General features: G+C 36.4%; 1 pseudogene; it reads right to left on the reverse strand.

The window, feature by feature from the left end:
- The window catches only part of LOC121984261, a 50894-nt pseudogene that overhangs the window by 20985 nt on the left and 9739 nt on the right, over positions 1–20170 (reverse strand).

A 20170-nucleotide genomic window follows, 5' to 3' on the forward strand; every position in this document is an offset into this window, starting at 1 on the left:
ATATACTTAGACGACCAATAAATGCTCCAGTTAGGCGATGTGAAACTATGATAAGCATGCATATCAAACGAGGAAGAGGAAGACCAAAAAAGACTTGGTTAGCAACAATAAAACAAGATAAAATTTATTTAAATATAGATGATGATATAATAGGAGATAGAGCTCAATGGCGTAAAAGGATTCATACAGCCGACCCCACCTAGTGGGAAAAGGCTTGGTTGTTGTTGTTAGCTTTTGTGCATGTATTTTCACTTTGTCACTCGCCTGTTGGTTGTTCTAGTCTGCTTAGTTGGAGATCATGTTATGGTCCCGAGTACAGGATCGAGTCATAAGTCGAGATCCAAATCCGTACTTGGTCATGCAGCACGTAAAGAGGAAGGGAGGGGGAAAGACTCGTCCTAGATAGAATCCAAATTACTCAGGGGGAAAGACTCGTCCTAGATAGAGTTCAAATTACTCAATTTTTCTTCTTCTTTTTTATTAATAATAACACTCTTTATATAAGGAATCAAACATGACACGATTCAAGAAAGACCAACCCATAAAGGAAACAAGGAATCAAAAATAGAAAAGCTAATTAGGCCATTATTTGTTTCTACTATAGCAGTAGTTAAATTAGGCCATTATTTATTTTCTACTAATTAGGCAATAGCTAATTTATTTCTATTATAGCAGTAGCTAATTAGGCACTAACTAATTTGCTTCCAATTATAGCGGTGTCCAACAAAGGCGTCCACCTCGGCGTCCACATCATCACTCCCCTCCTCAATGCTGAGCTTGCCCTCAAGCTCGAAAGCGGTGTATAACACTACTAATAGCATGGAGGGAAATTTCTGAATCCACTCCCCCCTCTTCCTAACCTTCCCTGTCATCATCAGACACTTAAATCCAAAACAAGCGTTTACACTTGTGACCCGTGGAGTAGAACTCATCATAGTTAAAACAGAGGCCCTTGGCTCTCCGTTCTGCCATCTCGACACGAGTTAAATGCTTGAAGAATGAAGCAGGTGGAGCCTCCTTGCCGAAGTCCCCCGTTGTCTTGGTCTTCGCTAAAGGAGGGTCTCCACTGCTGATTTTGAGCTTGGTTGTGGTTTCGCCCCAATTCGTGCCCAGCAGCCCCTCATCTTGATGGAAGCACTGCTTCCGTTCTAATGCCCTGGTCATATTCATTGCAATGCCCAGGTTTTTAGGCTTTTGTAGTTCAATGTCGATACGGAGATCTTTAACTAGCTCTGCAATAAACAAGTCAACTTCCTGTTGTGGTTGGAGGTCCAAGGTCTGGGCAAGGTAGGACTGGAACTGCCGCTGGTAGTCTTCTACCGAGTTTGTCTGCTTCAGATTTGCTAGCTCTCCTAGAGGGTGGTTGCTCATAGGCGGCTCAAAGTGGATATGATAATAGTTTTTGAATTACTTCTAAGTTATATTTGGCTCTTCCTGTTACATCTGATCAAACTAAAGTTGGCCTTCCCCTGCCAAGTGGAAGGCAGCAAGGCCAACCTTATCGGTTTATGTGGTCCTTTGGTTGGCAAAGAATTTTTCGCACCTTTTAATCCAGCCCAGTGGATCCCCTTCTCCAGAATAGGTGGGGAACTCCATCTTCGAGTACCGCGGAACCAGGGTGCCGCTAATTGGTGGTTCAAGTCTGACCTCCGAGACTTTGGAAGGGCCACACTCCACGCTAGTAGGGTTGTTTGCGATGGGCACTGGCTGTCGTCTTGTCTCTTGAACAGTATGGGATAACTTAGCCATCTGCTCCTATAGTCCTCATTGGCGTAAGGTGATCTGCTCCATGAAAACTTCTTGTTGCGAGATCAATCTTTCCATGAAGGCATCAAGTTTGGATGTGATAGGATCCGTGTCACCCATGATCGGCTCTAATACCAAGTTGTTATAGTCCCAAGTGCAGGATTGAATTACAGGTCAAGATCCGAATCCATATTTGGTCATGCAATACGTAAAGAGGAAGGGAGGGAGAAAGACACGTCCTAGGCATAGTCCAAATTAATCAAGCGGGAAAGACTCATCCTAGACATAATCCAAATTACTCAATTTTTCTTCTTTTTTATTAATAATAACACTCCTTATATAAGAAGTCAAACATGACACGATTCAGGAAAGACCAACCTATAAAGGAAACAAGGAATCAAAAATAGAAAAGCTAATTAGGCCATTATTTGTTTCTACTATAGCAGTAGTTAAATTAGGACATTATTTATTTTTTACTAATTAGGCAATAGCTAATTTATTTCTACTATAGCAATAGCTAATTAGGTAGTAACTAATTTGCTTCCAACTATAGCAGCGTCCATCTCGGCGTCCACATCAGATCACTAGTACTTGTTTTATTTTCTTTGCTCCTTTAAGCATAATGGAATCCTTCAGACATGAGAAAAAAAAATGGTATTTTACCAAAGCATGCACTTAAAGTTTGGTAATTAGCAAACCATGCACCATAGGGTCAAATTTATTAAAGGGTGCAACTTTCCGTTTTTAACATCCCCAAAAGGTGCATAGGGTCAAATTTACTAAAGGGTGCAGCTTTCCGTTTTTGACATCCCCAAAATATCCTACAGTTGTCCAAACACTTTTTCAAACTCTTAAAAATATTCTGATATCCTTCTAGTGCTCAAAATCAGCAAGGCCACAAATCCATTCCTAAGAGCACGATGATTTCAATTTTTATCTCCTTTTATTGGCTCATCAACGTGTTTAAACTAAAACATCTAGATAACATTTCCAATGATCAATAACAACCAAACTTTTATACCACCAACTAGAGTTGGCTATATGGATCCTTCTATGCCATTGAGCTTAATCCCCTATTATATTCTTATCTATATTTATAAAAATTCTCACTTAACTTTATTCATGAACCAAGACACCCTTTTATAATTACAATAGGGATTAATAACTAAGCAAAGAATAAATAATTAAAGAAAAAAAATATTCTACCAAAAACAAATTATTCTCAATCTATCATTCTAATTGATTTTATCCTATTTTCACCCATGATTTGATTGACTCTCCACTAGGAAAGATTTGCCTATTTCCTATACTCCCCCTCAAGCTTGTCGGTAAATATTGTTGAGACCAAGCTTGCCTTCAAGAAACTTATGAGCTTGTTCTTATAAGAAGATCTGCTAGTTGGTGACATGTAGAAATATACTTATACTGATAATGGCTCCATCCACCTTTTCTCTAATGAAATGACGATTAACCTCTACATGTTTCATCCGGTAGTAATGACCGGGTTGTGAGCTATACGACTTATTATCACAATGGAGTAGCATAGTATCTTCAAACTGAATTTTCAAGTCTTTCATCACTCTTTTGATCCGGATGAGTTCACAAATTCCATGAATATAGCTCTTTATTTGGCTTCAACAATACTTCTTGCAACTATATATTATTTTTTTGCTGCACCACATCACTAAATTTCCCCATACTATCATGCAATACCCAGAAGTTAACTTTCTATCATCAATTGATCCTGCCTAATCTGCATCAGTGTATGCGCACTCTTCTATCCTTAGTTTTTGCAAAGAACAAACCCTTCCCAGGTATCTCAAGATTCTGTATCCGCATTCAGATGACCTTGACATGGTGAGTGCATATACTAACATACTAGGATAACTACAAAGGCAATATCCGAGCGTGTATGTAAGAGATGGATGAGTTTTCCAACAAGTTTCCTTCAAATATTTTTCCTTTATTCCCTAATTCAATTGGCATGCTAATTGGCTTATGTCCCAACATGTCAGTTTCCTTATCTAAAGTGTATTTTCTTTAGGAGACTGAAATACCCTTTCTGTTTCGAGCAATCTCCATTCCCAAAAAATATTAGTGTTCCAAGATCCTTGACTTTAAATTTTCGTGCCATCAATTTCTTGATTTCTTCTAATTCGTTACCGTCTTTTCTAGTGATGATGATATCATCAACATACACTATAAGAATAGTGATCTTCTCCTTATCATAATGTTTCACAAATAGTGTATTCGCTTGTCCTTGAATACATCCAAAATTCTTGATCACCTTAGAGAATCGATCGAACCCAACACGAGGTAACTATTTTAAGCCATACAGAGATTTGATGAGCTTATATATAGTTTTACCACCCAAATTTTCTTCAAATCCTAGAGGGTGATTCATATAAACCTCCTCTTCAAGCTCTCCATTGAGACTCAATACATTTCTTATACCAAGTTAATGTAATGACAAATCTAGATTAACTGCTAATGATAGAAGAATTATGATAGTATTAAGTTCAGGAGCAATTCTAATCAATCCCATAGGTTTGGGTAAAGCCTTTGACTAGCAGACGAATCTTGTGCCTTTCAATTGAACCATCAACCTTGTACTTAATCATGAAAACTCATTTGCAATCGACGACACATTTTCCTTGTGGTAATTCCACCAAATCCCAGGTATTATTTTGTTTGAGAGCATGTATTTCTTCAAGAACAACAATTTTCCACTCAGGAATAGCTAGTGCCTCTGTGACAGACCTGAGAAAAAATTCACTAGACAATTTTGGAGTGAAAACACTAAATGTAGAGGAAAAATTAGAATAGGAGATAAAGTTCGAAATGATATATTTAGTACGGGATCAGATACTCTTTCTGAATGCAATTGGTACATCACGAGAAATGTACCTGACTCATTATAAGATGCTACCATTGGTTCATCTTTTTGGTTGCAGCTAGAATTTACAATTTCTTCATTAGCTTAAAAAGGCTTTCTCCTTGAATAAATAGGATATTTGATTTTTGACTCGATATTCCATGTTTCACTAATTTGACGGTTGAGTTGGATAGGATCATGCATGGCGGTAGGTGTGGTGTCTAAATCAACACTACGCACAGGAAGGGTATCTTCATCATCCTTTGAGGATGCTCCACGACCGTGGAATGTGCCACAGTCTTCCCCACAACCATCATCACAGCCTTCCCCACGACCATGTGGTGTGACACAGTCAAGTTGTGTTACACTCTGGAGATCACGAACATCATCACAGCCTTCCCCACGACCATGTGGTGTGACACGGCTAGACTGTAGTACACTATGGAGAACACGACCACGACCGTGACATGTTCTGGTTCTCCTTTATCACCAATTTTAAAACTTCATCATCCTTCCCCCTTGAAGCGAAGTGTGAGAGAAATAATGGATACCTTAAAAAAAAAAGGTGACATCGGTAGCGTATGTCTTCTTTGTGTGTGGACAATAACAACGATAACCTTTTTGAATAGGAGAATGCCTGACAAATATAATTTTAAGAGCTCGAGGGTTAAGTTTGTTGCACTTATGGGTATAGATATGCACAAAGGTCATACATTCAAATTTCTTCAAAGATAGATTATTGAAGCGGGAAATTCACGGATATGTAGAAGAGACAACAGTATGACAAAGTTTATGGAGTGACTAGGGAGACGACCGATAAGATACACAACTCCTATAAATATTTTGGAATATGCATGACGAACATAAGGACACGAGCAACTTCTAACAAATGACTATCGACACATGAGCTCTAATGAATAATTTCATTTTCCACTAATATTGAAATATTCTTTATTATTATCGGCATATTGTGTAAGGTTTTGAAGATGTTATTGGTTTTAGATTTTTCAGTTAAGAAGATAAACTCAAGTAACTCATGTATGATCATCAATAAATGAGATAAACCATCTTTTCCTACAAGAGGTGTGAATTTGTGAGGGTCCCAAATATCATTATGAATTAATGGAAATGATGTAGATGGTTTATATCATTTGGAAGAGAAATGAATGCCAGTATGCTTGGCTAGTTGACACACTTCACAATTGAAAGACAACGGATCTTTATTAGTAAATAATGACGGAAATAAATACTTCAAATAACCAAAACTAGGATGTCGTGGAAGATATTATTTCCTTATCACAAGAACCAGAATTAAAAGCAACATGAGACACTAAAGACTGACTATTTGATCCTCAAAGTAATAAAAACCTTCGTGAATTCTAGCATTGTCAATCATCTTCCCTGATAGTAGACCCTAAATTGACACGACAAAGGTAAGAATTTAGCAAAACAATGATTATCAAAGGTGATTTTGCTGATAGAGGTTAGATTGCATTTTTTACCTATGGTAGCAACTACAGTTAATAATTCATCAACAATCCTAATTTGGCAAGAACAGGGATAAAAGAGTAAAAAAAACTCGAGTTGCCTGTCATATGGTCAGAGTCCCCAGAATCATTGATCCAAAGGTCTATTGAATGGTTAAGGATGAATTGAGTTTACCAGATTGAGTCATGGAGCAAGAGCCAACATTAGAGCTGGAAGACGCATTGAGGGCCATTTGGTTGAAGAATTTACAATATTGTTCAATCTGTCTATTATGAATGGAGCAGGAATCCCAAAGACAATACATTTTCTTGGCTCGATTTAGTATGATATCCATGATCTTCATTCTTTTTTCGCAGTTGCCAATTTGCTGGCTTCCCATATATTTTTCAATATTTATCCTTGGTGTGACCTGGTCAGTTGCAATGTTCACACTAGGACGTTTATTTTGACGTTGATTTGGTGAGTGATTTTTTATGGAAACCAAAGCTGAAACATCTATAATGGATTGTGGTGCAATAATCTCATTAGTAACCATAACCTCATATCGAGCTTCTTCAAGAGATGGAAATGGGCCACGTGCAACAATATGACCACATACCTCATCCAAATTACGATTAAGACCGGCCAAAAAATCTAACACACGCTCCTTTTCAATATTGCGACGAATTTTGACACTTTAACACTACAACCAATGCATGTTGAATCTTCTTCAAGAAATAGATTAAATTCCTACCAAAGATCTTGAAGATTAGAAAAGTTCTGTCACATAATTTGAACCTTGTTTCAATTCTTTCAGCTTCGATCGTAGTTCAAAAATTTTGGAAGTATTGCCCAGATCGGAATACATCTTTCGAGTTGCATCCCATATCTCCTTGGCCATCTTGAATCAGAGATGACGAAGGCTAATGCTGGGTTCCATAAAGTTAATCATCCAGGCAAGCACGATTGAATTTAAATGAGGTACAATGCATCACTTGATGTGAGCTAAGAAGAGTTGCTTGTAAGATAACCCAACTTTGTTATGCCGCAAATAACTATCTTTACTGACTGGGCCCATTGCAAATAATTATGGTCATTCAACTTATGAGTCGTAATTTGCAAGGATGAGATGTCGCTTCCGGAAAGAGAAGTGATGGTGACAGAATTTTTTCATTCTTGGACTGAGTGGAAGAATCAGTAGACAACGTAGCTGTCTTGGGAGGAGAAGAGACGCACATGTTTGTTTACAAAGAGGAACTCTACTCTAATACCCTGTAAAGATTCTCACTTAACTTTATTCATGAACCAAAACACCCTTTTATAATTACAATGGGGATTAATAACTAAGGAAACAATAAATAATTAAAGAAAGAAAATTATTCTACCAAAAATAAATTATTCTCAATTAAATCATTCTAATTGATTTTATCCTATTTTCACCCATGATTTGATTGGCTCTCCACAAGGAAAGATTTGATTATTTCGTACAATATTTAAATGAATTTTATCCTATTTTGTTATTGCTAACCAAGTCTTCTTTGACCTCTTTCATTAATATGTATATTTGTCACATTCTCACATCACCAAACTAGGTATTTATTGGTCACCAAAGTAAATATTCATACAATTTTAAACGTTTCTCAAAATCTTTCCTCAATAAGCGCAACCCAATTTTCCTTTTAATGTTCTCATTTCTTATCTTATTGATTCTCGTATGTCTGCACATTCACTTTAGCATCCTCTTCTTTGAAACTCATATTTTAAACGTGTGCTCGATTCATAGTCCAAAACCTAACTTTATATAACATAGCGAGTCAAACAATCATTTTGTAAGACTTCTCTTTAAGTTTTAGAAATATCTTACCATCACAAATAACAACCAACACCCTCACGTCCTCCTCTATTTCAACCATTCTCCTTGTATCATCTGTATGCACATCTATCAACCCTTCCATCCTTTTACAAAAACGACCTTAGATACTTCAGCTCTCAATTACAAGTAGCTCGTTATCTCTTATCTTAACCACTATCTCACTACATCTAATAGTATTAAACTTAAATTTTATATATTATATCTTTATTGAGCTAAAAATCTTATGTTTACCGCCCAGATTTGAGCGGAACATTTACTCTTTCATGTATGTTATTAACCAAAATAATGTCATCTGCAAACAACATATATTGTGGTAATGTGCCTAGTGAGTTCAACCATGAATAGTATAAAAAAAAATATAGACTTAAAGTTAATCCTTGATGTAAGATAGGAAATGTTTTAATTAATCCGCTTGAAGTTTTCATTCTCGTCATTGAAATCTGATATAGATTTTTAATTATTTCAATATATGTTACGCTAACACCTTTCTTTTCTAGAATTCTTCATAATTTCTTTAGGAATTCTATCATAATCTTTTTCTATATCAATGATCACACATTGTCCAATGATCAAAATTATAAAAAAAGGCACAAATCTACGAAGCACTATGAATGTCATAATGATCCCATATTGTTATTTTGACTACTACAAAATCATCAAAGTATTTTTTTTAGCCATATCATATCAATGGTCTTTCCAATGGACGAAATCAAAAAGTGATTTTGAGTTCTAAATGAACTCCTAGAAGCACTATAGATACAATAGTGGTCTCATGCATTTTTTTACAATTAAATGTGATTTGGGCAGCACACTTAGATGTCTTTCAATTGGTTAGAATAAAAAAGTAAAGCATGAATGGACTCTTGGAAGCACAATGAACGCAATGGTAGTCTTATGTTATATTTCAAACACCATTAATATATTCTTGTAGAGAAAACTAATCAAAATGTTTTGACCAAATCATCATAATTACATATTCAATAGTCAAAATAACAATATGGGACCCATTGCATTCATGGAGTTCATCCAATGGTCAAAATAGCAATATGACACTACCATTGTGTTCATAATGCTCCTAGAAGTTTATTCACACCCTTACTTTTTTATTTAAATTCCATCAAAATGTAATGTCCAAAAGTTATTCCAGTGTTCAAAATAACAATATGGAACTACAATTTCATTCGCGGTGCTCTCATGAGTCCATTCATTTCCTTTCTTTCTAATTTAAATACTGGAAATATCAACCAACATGATGGGTCATAATGACAAAAATTAACAACTATTGGATTGATTGTGCTCTCAAGAACCAATTGGTGCTTTTATTGAATTTGACCACTAAAAAATCATCAAAATATTTTTGTAAAATACCGGAAAATAGGCGAATATTAATAAGGGAATTTTCCGGAATTTTTGGAAATTTTTCGGGAATTTTTCGGAGCTCGTACGGACGAGTTCACGGGAATAAAAACGGGGTCCGGAAAAACCTGTTTAGGCTACCCCATTTAAATGAGGAAAAGTTGAATTTCTTAATTCCTTTTCTTTATTTATTTTGCCTTTTCTTTATTTCCTTTTATTTCTTTTATTTCTTTTATTTCTGTCGCTCTCTCTTCCTCGCCGAGACCACGCGCGCCCGAAGTCTTCTTCCCTTGCCCAAACCGACGCCGACGCCGAGCAATTATCTCGCAATTTAGAGCCGCGGCTGAGAGTTCTTGGCATCCTATGCTTCTCCTCCATTTCCTTCTCGAGCCGCCGTTCTTCCTCGCCTCACACCGAGACCCCCTTCCTCCTCCCTGTCCGGTGCGAGCACAGCCCTAGCGCCGGCCATCGCGTGCCCTAGCCGAGTCCTACCGATGCCGCTGCCCTCTCTGGACCGGAGCAGCGTCAGCCGTGCCCTAGATTGGGTTGTGCCGCCGCCGAGTTTGCTTCACCGACCCTTCTCCCGTGCCCTAGCGCCGAGCCGCACTGCCGCCGGCGACGCACGGAGCACTGCCTCATACCCCGGTGCCCTAGCATCTCCGCCGACGCCACTGACTCCTCTCGGTCGCTTCTCTGTGCCGGCACCCGAGCTCTAGCGCCGACCACCGTCCATTCTTCTGCCCTGGGTTCTGCCGAGCCTCATTTTCCTCTCTTCTCCTCTGCCCTAGTTTCCTGGTGTCGCTGTCTTGGTACCACACTGCCGTCGGCCACCAGGTTCAGCCGAGTTTTGGTGATTTTGGGAGGTAAGAACTTGTGTTATATAATTAGGATTTCTTGATTTGGTGATTTGTGTATCGCAATCTGATCCGAGCAGAGGGAAAGGTTTCCTGTAGGGTTTGCTTTGTTGCGGATTGATCTTGGGTCTAGCAGCCATAATTTCCAGCAACATTCTTGCTGTGAGAAGTGAGGTAAGGTTTTTGGGTTTAATGTTTGTGGATTTAGGTCTTGATGTGGATAAGTTAATCGATGATCAATTAAGGTTGATAGATAATTAGGGTTTTCCTAATTGAATTAGGAGTTTGAGTTAGTTATTTGATACATGTTGAGTAACTAAATTATATGTGTTTAATTAGGTAGGTTAATGATTATGACTTAGGGTTTTGTCCTAAATTGTGTTGGGAATTTTATTTAGCAATTCATTTGAATTTTTAGCTAAATAAAATATTTGTGTATTGGTATTACAGGATTTTGACGCGAGACGAGTATCTCGACGTCGTATTCGGACCAGATTGGACTTTTCGATTGGAGGCGGGTACTTTTGACTTATGTCATTTGATATACATAGTAGTGAATATAACAAGTTGCATTAATTATGTTTCTTATTTATTCCGGTTAATCACTACCCGATAATTGTTACATGATTGATTGATTGTTTGTTTTGCATCTCATGTATTCCTTACCTGTTGATACATGCTTATAGGGGTAGTGATATACCATGCTTCACCATGTTCAGGACCTAGTTTTTATACATTTTGTGTACCTTTGATTTGAGTTGATTCGCTGACCTATGATACACTTTTGTATATCTATGGATTAGGTCAGGATATTTTGTTGTTAGTGTCATGCACCATTTGCATGATTGCATGCTGTGCGATAATCCGCTCCATTATTGTGAGCACATCGCCAGTTACATGGATCTGCACACACCACCACTCATGGGTTAGTGGTCGATTCAGGCAGAGTGTGTTGCAGTAGGGACTCTGTTAGGCACCGTTGGTCCGCTCATGGGTAGTGTGACACAACGTGTTATCCGGCAGAGATTCCTTCCCGTCATCGTGTACCGGGAGTTGAGAGCATTGCGCTCCCCCATTTATGATTTGGGGTAGGAGGATAGGTGTACTCCGACAGCATCCCGTCCACTCGGTCACTCATCAGGAGTAGTGACGACAGAGTGCACGGTTGTCACAGCCCTACTCACTCGGTCTCACTTTTGTGTGAGATGGTTGACTGGCGTCAGGGGTGACCAGGACGCATCATTGGCATCATATGCATGATGCATTTATTGCTTGTGTTTGTATTTGCTGCATTTACTTGCTTATGATACCTATGTTTGACATGCATACAGGATTTCCCTATCACTTGGACTGTTTGACCTTATACTCAGGTCCTGGTTAGTACAGTATTCTCCTGTTTACTTCAGTATGCATTTACCTTTATTACATCAGGAGACTGTACGCATGATTAGTGCTAGGTGTTATTTCCTTACTTTGTATATCAGTTGTACCTGCTGAGTGTTGGACTCACCCCGCCTCCATTGTTGTTATTTTTTCAGGTTGATGCTGTCGGGAGAGAGTTCCAGTCGCTAGTCCCCTGCAGACCTCGAGGATATTATTGGACTTTTGGTTTTTCTTACATAGACTATGCTAAATTTGTTTTAGATTCTGTTCTTGTTTGATGATACTTGGACATTGTATGGATTTTGTGATGTCGATGGATTTGGTTTTTGGATTTGCTTTTACTACATGCCTGCTTAGATGGCAGAAGAGGTAAGTTGGTTTTATTGTCGGATTTGAGCTTTACGAGTGTAGTGGAGTAGGGTTGTTTTCGAGTCATGATATTACTGATCTGTGTACTTATATATAAATTGCGTGGATGTATGTGTGGTTGTATTTTATTATTTTTATTATTCCAGCCGCTGCTGAGGTATATGAGGATGTAGAAAAGTTTCAGATTGTCTACCGTACAGGGGAGATGCTGCCGAAATTTTTTCGGACAGGGACTCCTCTGGGGTGTGACAATTTTTAAAAGTTTTTAAGGCATTTAGAGAACTACAGGGAAATTTTGAGAATGTCAAAATGGTAAAGTGTGCCCTCTGTCAAATCTGAAATCATGAGCATGAATTGGTAATTATCAAACTTTACGTGTGCCCTTTTTGTAAAATGGCTAAGAACTAACTTTAACTTTAGTGGTATCTAGGCAACTGATTTATTTGGTTGTTATGTTAACCTGATGTTCAGTTCTAATGAGACACATTATCAAGTTTACCGATTTTTTTTTCAATCTACTTTTCCATGGTCCTGTTTCAAGGAAGAAGTTGCATCATCAAGCTTAACTATTTTTAGTGTTTTGACAACTCTCACACTAAATGATATTTCTTTGATATCACCCCATCTTCAATTTTGGTTGTTTCATCCATGCAATTGGATAGTTCGTTTTACATCATACATCCCCACAAAAGTTGGTACAAAGCTAAGTACAAAATTACCATCTCTATTTTTTTTCTCTCTAACCTTTTCTACAATCTCCTCAATCTAGTTGATGAATAGTGATGCTCCTACCACACTAGTGTGACCAACTAAGAACTTTGGTGCTAACTTGACAAACGAGTGATAAGTCTACTTGAGTTGTCCACTTTTAGTTTGAGGAACTCTGCTTAGGGTTGTAAACAAGCCAGCTCTTAAGCTAAGCCTAAATTCACCAAGTGCTATAAAGATTATTCAAGCTTGGTTTTCTATTAAGCTTGAGTTGGGTTTAATTTTGACTTGAAATTAGTTTGTTTAGATGTTATGGAGCTCTTAATTTGAGTTTGTTTGATTTTATGAAGTTTTTATATTTTTAAATTTGTTTAGTTGATTAGTAAGTTTGTTATTACAAGCTTGTTTATTCATTTTGACCTTTGTTTATTTACAAGTTCAATAAGAGCTATGGACATGGTTCCCAAGCTTTGTTAGCGGGCAATGTTCATGAACAATATTTATGAATAGCATACAATACATATATGTATTCAAACTTATACATTTACTTTTTAATGAGTTATTCAAGTTTATACCTTTAATTCGCCTTGTGCATGTTCAACAGACATAAACAAACCCTTACTACTCAAGCATGCTCATAAATGTTTGATTCGTTTACCACCCTAGCCATACTACTTTAGATGTCTTTGTTGATTATTTTGATTGTATTGACTTGACAAACAATTCACTTAACAAATCCAAGTTTGAACAACTTATCAAACTAAATGAATAAGTTTGAGCACATGTGTTTCGCTTGTTAATATTCGTGAACAAAATGTTTATGAATTCATCAATTCATCAACAATATCCATGAACAAAGATTGTGAACCATGTTTATTAACAAAGTTCTTATAAAAAATGTAAATAAACAAAGAATCTCCCAAAACAAATAAACAAGTTTTGAATATAAGTTCGTTAACCAACCAAACAACCTTAAAAATGTAAAAGTTTCAAATAATAAAAAAAGGTTAAATTAAGAGTTTGATAACATCTAAATGAACTAAGCTCGAACTAAAATCAAGTTCGAAAAAGAAAAACCAAACCAAGATTGGCTTGAACTTTTCAAAAACTTGGTTTATTTTTTAGCTCAGGTTGGCTCAACTAGGTTTCCTTATCAAACAAGCCTAAACAATAAAAAGCTTGATCTGGCTGGGCTCATTTACCTCATTAACAAGCACTAACTCTTTGCACTGTCACCCTTACAATTGTTTGGTACAAGCAGTGTTTTTTTTAAATGTTAATAATATCTTCATTTTCAATTTCTTCAAATGAAATATACAAAATTTGTTGTTATCTATGAAAAATAAGGTGTAACTTGACCCCACCAAAATTAAGAAGTCAAATGAAGAAGTTGAAAGAGAAGACATTAACATTGCAAAATATAAATTGCCATCAAACACAATAAAGGCGATAGAGCAAAGTGGTTGTTGCTCATGCTTATAAATACTACCATAGTTTGCAAAATCACGATCTCCTGCGATCCGGAAGTACCCAAACAATCAAGGAACATTCGAGATCATTTTTTGCAGTGGAATCGAAGCTAATCACGAGACCTTTAAGATTTCAATTAAGATATCAAATTGAAGCTCGTTCAAAGATCTACATTCGTTACAACATGTAATGGCCCAGTATTAGGCCCAAAAATGATGTTTAAAACCTTTTTAGAGCCTCTGAAGAATTTTAATCCTTTTTGTTAAGGTTATTTTCATCTTTTGCATCGTTAGGATTTTGAGAGAATTTTGAGACTATTTAAACAATTGTTTAGTTATTGTTAGGGCATTATCTTTATCTAAGTTAATATTCTTCAGTTAAATCAAGAGAAAAAATTTCTGCATTTGGCAATTTCCTGTGTCTTCCTTGGAAAATCCTCTGTCCTACAAAATAATTGTTATGCGTCAGATAACAATGTCATCTATGGTGTCGAGTGTCGACGGTTGCATGTATATGCAAATTATTAATCTATTTATATGCAAATGATCATTTTAGATATTATTCTAATTATTAATCATGTACGATAAAATTTCACAAGTTTTTAGTAGGATCGTACGATTCTACAATCTTATACTGATCGATCCGATCCTAACCCTAAATTGATCGTGCATAGGTTCACGATCCTACAAACTATGAATACTACTAGTAGTTAAGAGCACATCATTGGTACCTAAACCATAGTTTAAAAAATTCATTTTGTGCCGGTCAACATGGCAAAATTTTATACTCTGTCAGTTGATCGACAAGCAAAAAGCCATTGAAAAGACTAACAACTGAAATGCCATTGAAACATTTATACTATGCTTGTTCAATGCATTCACTCTTTGGGGACTCCCAATCTAGTTTCTTCCTCCGCAAGCGATGAAGGTGGCCAATGAACGCAACAATTTTTTCCTCCCTTTATGAGCAACAACAACAACAACAATAACAAACTCAACGGTTCTTTCCTCCTATCCTCCTAAATTGTTCTTTCACAACTGATGGTGCAGTGAGGAACAAATGCATTTGGCGACTACAATGATTTCTTGCTCCATCTGCAATCTACGACAATGATAACCACTTTGATTCTCACATACATTTGTCTTGATTTGTTCTTCTATAGCTGATGGCTCCAGTTTTGGACCTTGACTTCACAATCATAGAGGCACCCAACCAGGTTTTGAAGCTAGGCATCTTCCTCTTCTCCCGAATCGTCTTTATCTTCTCTCTTCCTTCTCCTCTTCGATGCCTCCAACATAGTGTGTCGACATGTCTAACATGACACAGTATAGTCTCATTCCGACCAAGGATAATAGACCCGCTTGAAACAAGATTCCAAACCTTGACTTAAAGTAACATAGTTGCCAGAACAACAATTAGATAGCTTAATAGACTCATTTGTAAAGTCTGCATTATCGCAATTCTTAGTGGAAGAAATCAAGAGAGTTATACATGACCTAGAACGGAAACATTATAGAAGAGGAGCATAAACTAAAGATGTCACTAGTGACATCAAGTAGTGTCTTGATTCAATTTAAGCAGTAAGAATGTTAGAAATTGTTATGCTTTGGATAGGTGAGTTCCAAATGCATCGAACCATGTTTCAATGGCTATATAGTTAACTTATAGCCAATAATATACAAGTAGCTTCTTGCACTTATATTTAACGTGAGTGTTTTTTCGATAAATGAACACGGATGCTATAGTTTTGTTTAAACATTATTTATTTGACATGGCAACTCCAGATGGAGTTGTGCTTTATTTATTATTTTATTTTATACTCTTAACTATTACACCACTATAGATATATTATTGTTAATAGAGTTATCTATGTTCAGTTGTTTAGTTGGATTGATCCAGGGCGGGGAATAACAAAAAAAAAAAAACTATCAAAGAACTCTAGATGAAAATAAAAATACAGTAGGGTATAAAGAAGAGTCAAATATTAAATTGCAGCTTGAATGACAACTTAAGGCCAAGATTTATAAACTACTAGTTAGAAGAGAACTCAAGGAAATTAAGAACTAAAGGAAACAATTTAGCAATTATTTCATATAAAAATCTAAATGCAAAAGATAAATAATACTTTAATTGATCCCTTAGGTTATGAAAAACGCTACTGACAAAACAATTGGAATGATTGATTGATAGAAGATGCCGATAAATTCATAACATCCTTGGAAAGCATGATGATTTACATAATATTCTTCCATTCATAGACTATCACTCGTCCATTATCGAAAAGGAACCTAGTAAAACAAGCACATACCATGACCAACTTTTTGATTAGTCAAAGGATGAAAGAAACAACAAAGAAACCAAAAAAATTGTAAGTGTAAGCAATTCATAATGTCAGAGAAAGAGTAATTTATTTGACAAATTCCATAGAGAAATTTTCTGCCACTTAGTCATGTTAATAATTTAGAAAACTAAAATTATTTTGTGATTTAAAAAAAAAATGGCGCCAATGCTAATGGAGAGACCTTATTTGTTGTAGTTTTCTAGAAACAAGGTAGTTTTTGTATATACTATAAATTATGAGCATGTTTGTGCCATTCCATGACACACAATTAAGGAAAAAAAAGGGCATGGCCAGCATCCAATTAACATGCAAAATATAACATCCTCATGTTAATATGAAGCTGAAGCTGACTGGAAGAGAATTGTTCTTGGTAGAATTTTGATATGATATGATCATAGTTTCTAAAGTAAAAACTTTAAGATGATATGATAATATTTTGCATAAAAAGAAATTTAAGAAGCTTCAGAAAGTAATAGAGTAATAATCCTTGCAATAAATAGAAACCTCACCAGTAAGCCAAAAAGGTACCAACATGAACCAACCACATGTCCAGCCAATACAAACATAAGAAGATTAATGACAAAGTTTGCCCATGCGGACTCAAATATGAAACCACTTGCATATTTCCCACCAAGCAATGGAACAAATCTGATTATCCGTGGGAAATATTGGAGGAGAAGAGTTACAAATAAAAGATTGTTGACATCATTTGCTTTCCATGACCCCACATGATCTGGTATCACTGCCAATATCATTACCTTCATTTGTGAAACAGAAGAAATAAGTATATGTGAATAAGTCAAAAGATTTTGAATTTCTCTTCCAACATTAGGAAAAGAGGTAAGATTCAAAGTACTTTGTCGATTTTTTAGATGGACCAATGAGTTAATCTGGAAGAGATATGCAGCTAAGAAATTGCTCGCAAATATGTAGTATACCCCATAAACCAATCTCCATTTATCTATTAGGTGATCATACACATATGAAGAGATCCAAATGACTAACTTCCCAAGAAAAAAAAAAAGAAACAAAGAAAATGATCTTTAGAATGCCTGGTCTCTGCATCTGGAGTTGTCTCCAACTAGATAATTGATGCCATATCTGTTTCAAGACCTATGTTGTATGAGCTATGGCCTTTACTCTTCTGCTCTGATATCTCTATTGCTGTCCATATGGTCTTAATTCTTAGTCAAGTATCAAACAAGTAATCTTCTCCTATGTTTGCATTTTCATACGATCACATTCAGAAAAAGTTTCATCAAATCAAAACAAAAAGAAGAAAACTACTGAATCCAAGCTGCTTCCATAAACAACAATGACAATTGCCAAAAAGGAAGAGTAAAACTTGAAAGAAATTGAAGCTTACCTGAGGAAGTGGCAATACAACAAACAAGTCCAAGAAAAAGTATCACGAAGATAATTAAGAGCAACTTTTTTAGGTTGATAAACTAGATCCCCAGCACCCACCACTCTAGATTCAGGAGCAACATATGCAACTCTAAACTGTACAGACTGATAACATATCAACATATATACAAATTACAAATATGGTTTAAATAAAAATAAGTAATAAAATGTTAATACTTCACACACGTGACCCAGACTATATTTCAGAAATTAAAAAATATAAGTTGCATAATAACTTGTTTGAAATATAAGGAATTTGAAACTTCTAAAACTTAATATCATCAAACTACAATTTTTTGTAATTTTGGCAGCAGTTAAAAGGCAAAGTCAATGCAGTTAAAAAAGCAGAGATGCATCTTAACATAAAGCAATCTAACAACCAAGCATTGCCAATCACCGTCTTCAATAGCAGATTCACATGGGCATCTTAAACAAGTTGCTCAGCCAATATGATAGTAATGAAGCTAATATATCCTACAAAACATTTACAGATGACAAGAAAATTAAATGTTTTTCATGAAAACTCTTAGTTCATATCACATGTTGACAAAGCCAGATACATACCTGAAGAATCATGTGTAACAAATAAATGAAATCAGTCACACTCCGTACAACGGCAATTCCAATTGCCAAAGACCAGTTGAAAACTATGCATTTTTCTTCCTGCATCAAAAGAAATTGATATATGACCTACTCACTGAAATTTCAAAAGAAAGTAAAGAAAGAGAAATAGTGCATTCACAATTTCCTAAGAAACGGTAAATTCATAATATGAGCTTTAGAGATTTGAGTTCCCACTAATGATAAAGAAAAATCCTTTTTTTTTACGTAATTAAAAAGAAAAGTGGGTGTGTGGTAGAAGAAGTCTTTCGCGCTACTAGATTACAGGTTTTACTCAAATTTAATCTAAGAAAGATCAGTCCAAAGTTCAAATCTATTAGGCTTCCTCATTGGGTAAAGAGCCCAATGCAATCCTTTATCATTGTTAGAGTTATTGGTTACCAAAATTATTAGTTATATGTATTATGAATTTATCCCCATGTTGAATGTTTTAGTTATAAGGACTTATGTTGAGTCCTATATGTTGACAAAGAAATAAATGAGAATTTCTGAAAATATTTTCTCTTTCATTTCACTAAGAGAATTACAATATATAAACATCAAGCATTATCAAATCTCTTAATCCTAGAGTCTAATATAGGAAGAAATACAACAATAATTCAGTCTTATCAAATCCCTTGATCCTAGGGTCTAATATAGGAAGAAATATAACAATAATTACAAGTGATATTGTTGTGACCGAAGGATGTCCAGATATCTCCACAATGACATGATATTATCCACTTTGGACCTAGACCCTCATGGCTTTGCTCTTGGGCTCTCCCCAAAAGGCCTCATGCCAATGGAGATATCCTACATCCTTTTAAACCCATGATTTTTACCAAATCTTTCCAATGTGGGACTTTGATTGAACCCCAATAATCCTCCCCTCAAACGAAATATCACAATTACTCTCATAGTCCCTGACCTACTCTGGGCCTCCCCGCAAACATCCGGTCACCCTAACCTACTTCGGGCCTCCCCACGAGCATTCAGTCACCTTGACTTGCTTTGGGCCTCTCTACGAGCATCCGGTCACCCTAACCTACTCGCCTCCCTGCAAGTATCCATTCATACTAACCTGCCCCAGGCCTCCCCGTGAGTATCGGTCACTCTGACCTACTCCAGGCCCCACACAAGCATCTGATCACCTTGACCTGCTCCGGACCTCCCCACGAGCATCCGGTCACTCATGACCAACTCCGGGCCTACCCTTAACTTCGTTCAAGACCACCCACACTGCATCTGGTCTGGACCATGACTCTGATACCATTTGTTGTGACCGAAGGATGTCCACATATCTCCACAATGACATGATATTGTCCACTTTAGGCCTAGACCCTTATGACTTTGCTCTTGAGCTCTCCTCAAAAGGCCTCATGCCAATGGAGCTATCCTACATCCTTTTAAACCCATGATATTTACCAAATCTTTTCAATGTGGGACTTTGATTGAACCCCAACAGATATACAACAACAACAACAACCAAGCCTTTTCCCACTAGGTGGGAAACCCCAACAGATATATACAACAACAATGAAAATCTTAGAGAGGTAATCAAGGGGTATACAACCATAATAAAACTAAATAAGAAAAAAAATATATTGGCATCCCCCCTTAAATTAATGTGGGTAAGTGATAACATCTCGTATGCCACACTAGACAATTATAATTACCAAACCCCTCTACACTAGTGTAGTATAGGATAACTCGGATCGTCT

The sequence above is a fragment of the Zingiber officinale genome, chromosome 1B (genome assembly GCF_018446385.1).
Source record: "Zingiber officinale cultivar Zhangliang chromosome 1B, Zo_v1.1, whole genome shotgun sequence".
NCBI classification, from domain to species: Eukaryota; Viridiplantae; Streptophyta; class Magnoliopsida; order Zingiberales; family Zingiberaceae; genus Zingiber; species Zingiber officinale.